Below are 8,653 nucleotides of genomic sequence, written 5' to 3'. Positions count from 1 at the left end.
TGAAATGACTGTTGATTTTCATTGCCGGAGTATGATCGAATTATTGATTTTATTGATTATCAATGATTCCGCATACTCATTGACTTGCTTCAATACTTCGTCACAACATTTCTGTTGAGCAGTTCGCAATAAAAATATCATTGACTCATTTCTATTGAAATACCGTTGAGGAATATTTCGTCGCAATAATTCTGTTGCACTTGGCATAAATATTTCATTGACTCATTCAATCGAAATACCATTGAGGGATATTTCCTCAACAATAATTTTGTTGACCATTTTGCAATAAAATTTCATTGACTCATTTTTATCGAAATACCATTGAGGACATGATTCGTAAACAATATTTCTGTTGACCATTTTGCAATAAAATTTTATTTACTCATTTCTATCGAAATACTATTGAGGACATAATTCGTAAACAATATTTCTGTTGAACACTTTGCAATAAAAATTTCATTGACGCAATTATTTCGAAATACAATTGAGGAAATATTTCACCAACAGTATTTCTGTTGAGTATAGTTTGGAATAAAAATGTCATTGACGCAATTATGTCGAAATACCATCGAGGCATTATTCACTGCCAGTGGAACTTGGTGCAATCAATGCCTCGTAAATTTGATACTGTAGGTCAGTCCAAAACGCACACACACACACACACACACACACACACACACACACACACACACACACACACACACACACACACACACACACACACACACACACACACACACACACACACACACACACACACACACACACACACACGCGCGCGCGCGCGCGCAACACATGCGCGTGCGCACTGGTCAAAGTTCTGACTGACGAAGCCTGTGCCACGGCCAAAACGTTCACAAACCAGTAAAACGCACGCAATTTTCGTAAGTACGCCCTTTCATTTCTCTAACCATATGTGTACCGGACCTACAGAACGTCCTCGTACCCTTACCATGAAACTCCACGTTTCTTTTGTGAACACTCTTCGCAGTCCGCTCTTCTCGACCGATCCTTTTTTGTAAAACCACGGCCGGTCTGGGGGCGCGCGCTCGCTCCGCCCCCCCCCCCCCCCCGCCCCTCGCCCCTGGTTTCGCCGGTCGTTCTCATCGTTATTTACCACTAATGTCTTATTTAACCATCTGAGAACAGTTTTTGTGTATGCACGGGTCTTTGACTCTAACCCTCCTGGGATCAATGATGCTATAAAAACGCATCGAAACTTGTAAATTTTGTGTTGTATTTATAGATCGCGCTTTTAACGAACACAGTAACTCACAAAAGAAACTAATATAACTGCAAGGACCGTATGGTCTTTCCGCCTTCGTTTGTCCATTGCCAAGGACAACGTATTTCATGGAATACTCCAAAGCGCAATGTCGAAGCGGATAACGGTCACGCTGAACACAGGAAAACAGCCTCTTTAAAGACATAAATAGCAGAATTCAGTGCAGTATTGCTGTTTCTGTTACTATTCAGTATACACAGTACGTGGGCTTTCTTTCGAATATAAACGAACTTGCCCAGAAACGAAGTTTGTTAAACTACTATTTTGTCGATTAGCTGTCGCCTTTCAACAAATAAGTATTTTCTCCTGCTTTTATTACGACGACGTGCAATGCACTTTTGAATAGTGTTTAAATGGGCAATTTCAAATTGATAGTAACTTGCTTACATGCCCAACTTAGAATATATCAATTAAGGCTAACAAAGTACATCAATAAGAAAGAAGCTGCAGCTGAATCACACTAAGGGCGAGGCATTGATGGTGCATTGGTTCGTTGCTCAATACGAAGAGGCAGGCACGTAGAAACGAGTTTTTTTTTTTTTCGGGGGGGGGGGGGGGCTTGCCTACGTGCCTGCGAAGAGGTATTAAGGAGCACAGTGAACACTTGTTGTCAAAAGGCCCCGGTTTTCGACGTGCTTTTGTTTTGCACACGCACGGACGTGCACACTTAGCCAGCCGTAAAGACAGCAGCTGTTACATTTAGCAGTAATTAAAACGTACCACTCGTGTACAGATGCTGTTTATTTTTAAACAGCAAAAGCGCAGTAGTAGTAGTAGTATTAAGAACGATCAGACGCGGTTGACGCGTTGCGGCCGCCCGATTGTACCCTACAGTACAGGCGCGCGTCCGAGAAAGAAGTGGTGAACAAGCTATGGCCTCCAAGATTGCGCGCCGGCGTATCAGAGGCCATTGAACAGGGAGATGCAGTCGACGGAAGGGAGAGAGAGTTGCCGCAACTCAGTTCAAGGATTCAAATCGCCCGCTGAGCGAGAGAGCCAATCAGTTCAAACCGAAGAACGCGCACGCGCAGAGACGTCAGTGAACACGTGACGTTTTCAAACGGGTTCCGTTGAAAGGCCCCCTGCGCTCGCTGCGAACGAAGTGGTGTTTCGCGCATCTATTTTTACCGTGTTTATCAATATTACGTGCGGTTGTCGTTGTTGAATGAACACGTACTACTTACATCGCGTGTCGGGACGTTCGGGTCGTTGTTTGACATGGAATCGACGGCGGCGATGCGTCGTCGTGGCACCAACCAACGGACGCGAGCTTTGAACAAGAGCGCAAGCGCGGGCCGTTTGACGAGACAGTCGCCGCAGTGGATACAACACCTCGGTGAGTTCAAGAATGTTACCAAATTGCGTTACTGAGTTACCTTAGTGCATGAAAACTTATGCAGGTAAGAGTGCCTGGGCGGCCGGCCAGTTACCACAGAAGGGATGCTGCGCAAGAGCAAGGGCCTGCTAAAAAAGTATGCATTGTGCTAGTATCGCTGCTTTCTGTGCTCTTCGTTATACCTTTCTATGGAGCGGTTGCCGTGTGCGTTGATTACAGTTGAAAACAAGCTGAAGAATGCGCGTTCCATTACGGGATTCTGTGCTCCTGCCACGCACGCCTTGTGTTGTTGAGCCGTTATAACTTGGCTGCACGAGATCGTCGCTTGGAGCGACTTGCACATTGCTTGTCGCCGTAAAAGTGGGTCTGCTTTTAAACATACTGGTCGTTCCACACCCTTTCTGTGGTGTAAATGCAATTGAGTTATAGTTCCATAAGCATAGGTATAATGAATTAACTTGCAAGGTAGACGGGGATGCAGGTAGGAAGACACAATGCTGTCATGCACACGCTATACTGCTCAGAGCATGTCTCTGGTTGCGTCGGCGTCTACCGTGCTGCGTCGTTTTTGCGAGTAATTAGCACAGTTGCCTTCTGGCTATGCAAGGTCGCGGCTCGTAGCACCTAGATGTGTGCTGGATGCCCATTGAAGCAATGCATTTGTCTGAATCACGCTATGGATACTGGTAGTAACAGGAAGTACACACATCAAGTCGCACAGCATGCATGTAGTGTGTGTGTTTTCTTTTTGGACATTACATATTTTTTATAAACGTTGTGTGACAGTCAGGCTCCTGTCATTTTCGCTCATGAACTTGAAGTCGAGGCCGAAATACTTTGCCGCAAGCAAAATTACATTTACGCTGTTAATTAACAACTCGTTCATCCACTTTTTAATTATTGAGGGAGGTAGTTTGTATTAAAAAGATATAGTGTGTGCCAAGTTGTGGCATGCCGTTTTTTTTTTTTTTTTTGAAATCGCGTGAGTTGCACGTTATCCGAGATATTCAACTTCCACTTTTAAGGTTGATATCGAAACTGGGCGCGGGACACGCGGCGTGTCTGAACTGCACGTGACAAGGAAGGGACGACATTTCAAGCAAAACTTGGTATGCGCTAAATTGTCATGCACCACAACTTTCTAATATAAACAACTGCACTCAAGTCAGCAATTAAAAAGTAGGTAATGAGTGCTTGATATTTAGTGTCAGTTCAATTAAGCTTATTAAGCAAGTACATGCTCTTTTTGTTGCTGTGTTTGTGTGATAAAAATTGGGTCAGATATCTGACATGCCATTTCATATTTTCTTTGATGAACCATACACGTTCTACTACAAATTCTTGTAACAGGGAATGGCACCATTGCAAAAGCTTCTTATCCCAAATGGTAAATGGTTTAGGCTGTGCTGGTGCATTGAAACACTACTTGATTGTGTTGTACTGTATAGTCCTTGTTTTCCTTGGTGCTTTGCTAAAGAAAGAGGAAATTGAAAGGGGGTTCTTATTTGCAGGATGTACAACTAAGATCTAGCATTCAGTGAAACTGGTGACAATGCTGCTTTAGTTTATGAAGTAGTTAATTAGAGAATGCAATTTCTGATATCTGTATATGTGTTTGCAGATCACAGTGAGGTTACTGGTTCTCAGGCGTGATTACAGCACTGAGAAATTGAACAAACTAAAAAAGAATGGAATAGATCAAGGGGCTCAGTTTTTTTGTTCGACAAAACCTGATGAAGCCAAGGGAGGTATAGGGGAGATTATTCATACTTTTTAAAAGTAGTGTAGTAATTATGACATAAAGAGGAATTAATGTAGACAAAAATACAAACATTCTGCTGCCAGGGCCTGAACCTACAACAAAGTGTTGCATCTCATACTCCACCACTCTAGCTACGACATAGTCGTTCTCTCATCCACCCCACTGGGCACTTCTGTGTGTGTAATCCCGGCAGTGCCACACCAGCATTCGTAGTCATGCTGGTGTCGCATAGCCCGTGAAATCTACGAGCTGGTAGCTGATCAATAAACCGTCATGAGCTACCTGAGGGCATAAAGTTTGCTGGCACGAGGCCCTCGCTATTAAAGAACAAAAGAACGGGAGTGGATCAAGGGCTCATTAAATTGAACAGGCACTTCTAGTGTAAAGGACCAGGTCTGCACATGAATGGACTTTAGTACAGCAAGGATAGTTGTTTCAGAGAGAGGAAATTGGGCATGTTGCTAAAGCATGCCCAAGATTTAATGAAAGTAAGAACAGCAGAGGGACAGAAAAACTGACACAGTGCTCAATCTTTTCTGTCCCGTCTGGCATTCTTGCTCTTTTACTGAATCTTAAGCTTTTTTGAAATCTCCACATTCATGATGTCATACAATAAATGGGCTCATTGTCATCCATTCTGCAAATTCAGCACACGTATATTTATTTAATATTTTGATGGGACTGCTCCTGGAGTTTTCTTGTGTTCAAATTACCTATATGGCAAGCTGTATATCTCACCCTTTTGTAATACACAATTGTAGCAAAATTCGACAACTAATGCAAATTAAAATTATTTGCAGTGACCCACTGCTACTCTAATACTTGTTCTTAATGCATCCTGGGCCTATTTTCGAGGACAATTTTGGTATATAATGATATGCCTGTGTTAAGCCATCATGCTTAATATTACTACTTGTGTACTGTAAGGACTCTTTGTGCACAAGTTGACAGAACTTTTGTGGTATCTGTTATGCATGTATCCAGCAGCTCAAGAGACTGAAGTGGTGGACAGCTTGCTGTGAAAGATGGAAGCGTTCTTCCTGCAAGTCTGGACAAGGCCATATTAAATGGTATTTATTTGTTTCCATCAATACAAATCGACCGTTTAGACCCTTTCAATTGAGAGACCTATTGCTCCTATATTGTGAGCAACTCCAAGACAGGAAACAATATGTAATAGCAAGTGCATGTCATATACATGTTCCACTTGGCCATTCATGCTTGTGGCCACCTGCTTCTGGTAGGATGTGCTGAAAAAATATGTTGTCAGCTACCTGCACAGCGCCATAGCAGGATATCTCACTGTTTGAGGAAACTTGGGACATCTATGCGAGGCAGCAATTAACAAATTGATTTTCAGAGTTTCATGATAAAGTAAAACTTGGTAAAACAAGTTGTAAGGTATGCATGCTTGTGTGTTAGAGTGCCGTCTTTGGCATTGTATTTGCCCTAACCAAGTTGTGCCAATGAACTGGCAGCGGACTATGGCATTCAAGTATTATTCTTATCTTTATGTGCAAAACAGCAATAACGAAGAGCAAGACTGGTAGAGCACAGCCAGAGTGCTGACTACGAACTGAATGCTATTAGTAAAATCCAGCCATATATTGCAGTTTCAAAAAGTAATTTTCACAGAGGAAAGGAAGAAAGGGACACATCAGGTGTCTTATCATTGAGTGATGTTAATTCCGCTGCCATATCTATTAATGGCGTGCTGACTATCTTGTCACCAGATGAAGCAAATTTTTGCATGCACGCTCCTTGTACTGTAATGCTCAGTGACTTCCATATTCTTTTTTACATTGTTTGGCCCCTGCCATGGTGGTCTAGAGGTTATGGCGCCCGAAGTTTGCGGGATCGAATCCCGGTCGCGGCGGCTGCATTTTTGATGGAGGCGAAAATGTTTGAGGCCCGTGTACTTAGATTTAGGTGCACGTTAAAGAACCCCAGGTGTTCGAAATTTCCGGAGTCCTCCACTATGGCATCTCTCATAATCATATCGTGGTTTTGGGTCATAAAACCCCTGATATTATTACATTGTTTGCGCATTCCATAGCTTGGTCGTTAACATTGTCCCGTCTGCTGTTTAAAACTTCACTACAAGCTAATAGGATATTGTATTCCAGATGAGTTATTCGATGTCTTGTGTGATTGGTGGTCCCCTTATATTTGCATGTGATGTTTGGTGCTTGTTTGCCGGTAAGCACCTAGCCCATTTATAACACGCCGTCAATCAACTTCGCCGCTAAGTTAGGGAAAACGTGTTTAACTTTTTTCATCATGCTGACTAAATCAAACAGCTCTGAACAGGCGTTTGATGTCTGCTATTTTTCGCTTCTTACAAACTGTGACATGTACCTTGGAATACCACTGTGAAACTGTTCAACTCTTTCGTGATTTCTTACTTCAAAAGGAGCATTTGGTTGTCGTAGACTGCTTGTCAGTAAGTGTGGGTTTATAGTTATAAAAAAATATTCTTACAAGTATATCCCACAGTGAGTATGCCACTTTTGAAACAGAACATTTCTTATAGCTGTTGTGTTCTGCAGGCTTTAGTCTAACCAGCTTGCATAACTGCAGTAAAGCCAAAGTAAAATGGTGTTCTGAAGTTTGAAAACACACTTCATTGTCAGCCGTGTTATTAGGTTTGTTTGTAGAGAAGCCTATGAAGAGTAATTATGACATACAAAATGCACTTAACAGCATATCAGCTTGTACAATGCAAATTAAATTGAAGCTACTCTTAATTCTTGTGGCGTGGTGGAATTTTGTTTAGGAGCAATGAAAATATGCTACACGATACGAACTTCCAAAAGCTGTTTGCATCTCACTTGGGTAAACAGACAAAATTACTTCAAAATGTCTCGTAGTTTTTGTAAGTTTTCTTAGTAAACATATTGTTACTCAGTAGGCAAAGTTAAATAAGAGAGTTGGGCTAGTTTGTGTGATTGCTTTAGCTGTGACATATCTCCTAACGCCTATGCTGAACAGGAAAATGAAGAGTGAAGGGGCAGAGGCAGCTCAATCTTTTTGGCAGCTCAACTGCCAGAGAGTGCTAGGCTTCAGCTGACGAAATTGAAACAATCAGACATGCAAGGAAGTCACTTTACGTGCAAGCAAATCCACTGAGCAATGCACTCTATTTATTTGACTGTTAAAACTAAAAACGTAACTCGTGTTTTTAACTAGATAAGTGGGCTCTGACTGCTCTCTAGACAGACAGGCAGTAAGACTGCTGCATTTTCATGGCTGGTGATAAATATGTAAGCGTGCCATTTTTGAACTCGCTGGGCAAGAAGTGGCATATCTTAAGAAGCTTAGCAACAGTGACTTCTGTCGCCAGTGAAACTTTTTTTGCTGGCCTGCTTAAATGATATTCTGGCACACTTGTTGGATAATTTGTTTGTCCATTGGGGATACTCTGGGTTTGCGAATGAATTTAAGCAGTTGAAGGCAAAAGCTCTGCCCTGTCTCTCCTCTTATGTTTGTTATATGTCTAGCTGAAAATTATGTTGCAGCCAAAGTGGTAAAGTATGGTTCACACCTTTGACATAGAAGGTATTCATAAAGCTCTGGCACAGCGTGCTTTTCGTTCTTGCCCTCTTTTGCATTTTTATTGGGGAACGCAATGTGCTGGTCATGCACTGCAGTTATACCCATACAGAACTAATCAAATAATTTCATCGTGACGTGTGCAAAGATTGTTATATTTTTCTAGTGGAACTTTTAGTTATAAGTGCCCTGTCCTTCTCTCGCAGGCTTCATCTGTCACAAATCGCTGGCCACGAATGTAAAGAATACCTTGGCCCCACTTCTGTCGAGGGAACCGAAGTTGCCTGAACAGATGAAGAGGGGTGGTGCTACCAATAGTGAACGACTGTGATTTTATAATGTGCAAGTGTATGAAAAATCTCGTTACACTAATTTAACGTTAATTGCATTCACTAGTCAAGTGTCAATATTTTGATGTGTAAGTTTATGCACAGTTGCATTAAGTGAGCGCTCATTCAAGCTTCAAGTTTGCAATCATATATTTTGGTGGTATTCATAGGGCACACATTCCACTTTAAATTGTGATCTGCTCCTTTACTGAGGGTGCATGCAGGTCCTTGAAACGATTGAAAACCCTTGAAAAAGTAAAAGCACATTTTTAAAGCCCTGAAACCCTTGGAATTTCTTAGCATATAGTGTCCAATATTGACAATACTAATTTCTTTCGGTGTTCTGTAAACATTTGTCTAGCAAACTGAGGGAACATGTCATGCTCAGT

General features: G+C 41.9%; 1 long non-coding RNA gene across 1 annotated transcript; it reads left to right on the top strand.

Moving 5' to 3' along the window:
- The first annotated feature begins 2,606 nt into the window (after window positions 1-2,606).
- On the top strand, window positions 2,607-8,315 carry LOC125757962 (uncharacterized). Its single transcript, XR_007415603.1, has 3 exons — window positions 2,607-2,621; window positions 5,371-5,453; window positions 8,142-8,315. It is a non-coding gene; the product is annotated as an uncharacterized LOC125757962 (long non-coding RNA).
- Window positions 8,316-8,653: the final 338 nt, after the last annotated feature.

This window comes from Rhipicephalus sanguineus, chromosome 3, assembly GCF_013339695.2.
Source record: "Rhipicephalus sanguineus isolate Rsan-2018 chromosome 3, BIME_Rsan_1.4, whole genome shotgun sequence".
Taxonomy (NCBI): domain Eukaryota; kingdom Metazoa; phylum Arthropoda; class Arachnida; order Ixodida; family Ixodidae; genus Rhipicephalus; species Rhipicephalus sanguineus.
Note: the sequence above shows the minus strand (reverse complement) of the source record. Positions and strands in the feature narration are given on the sequence as shown.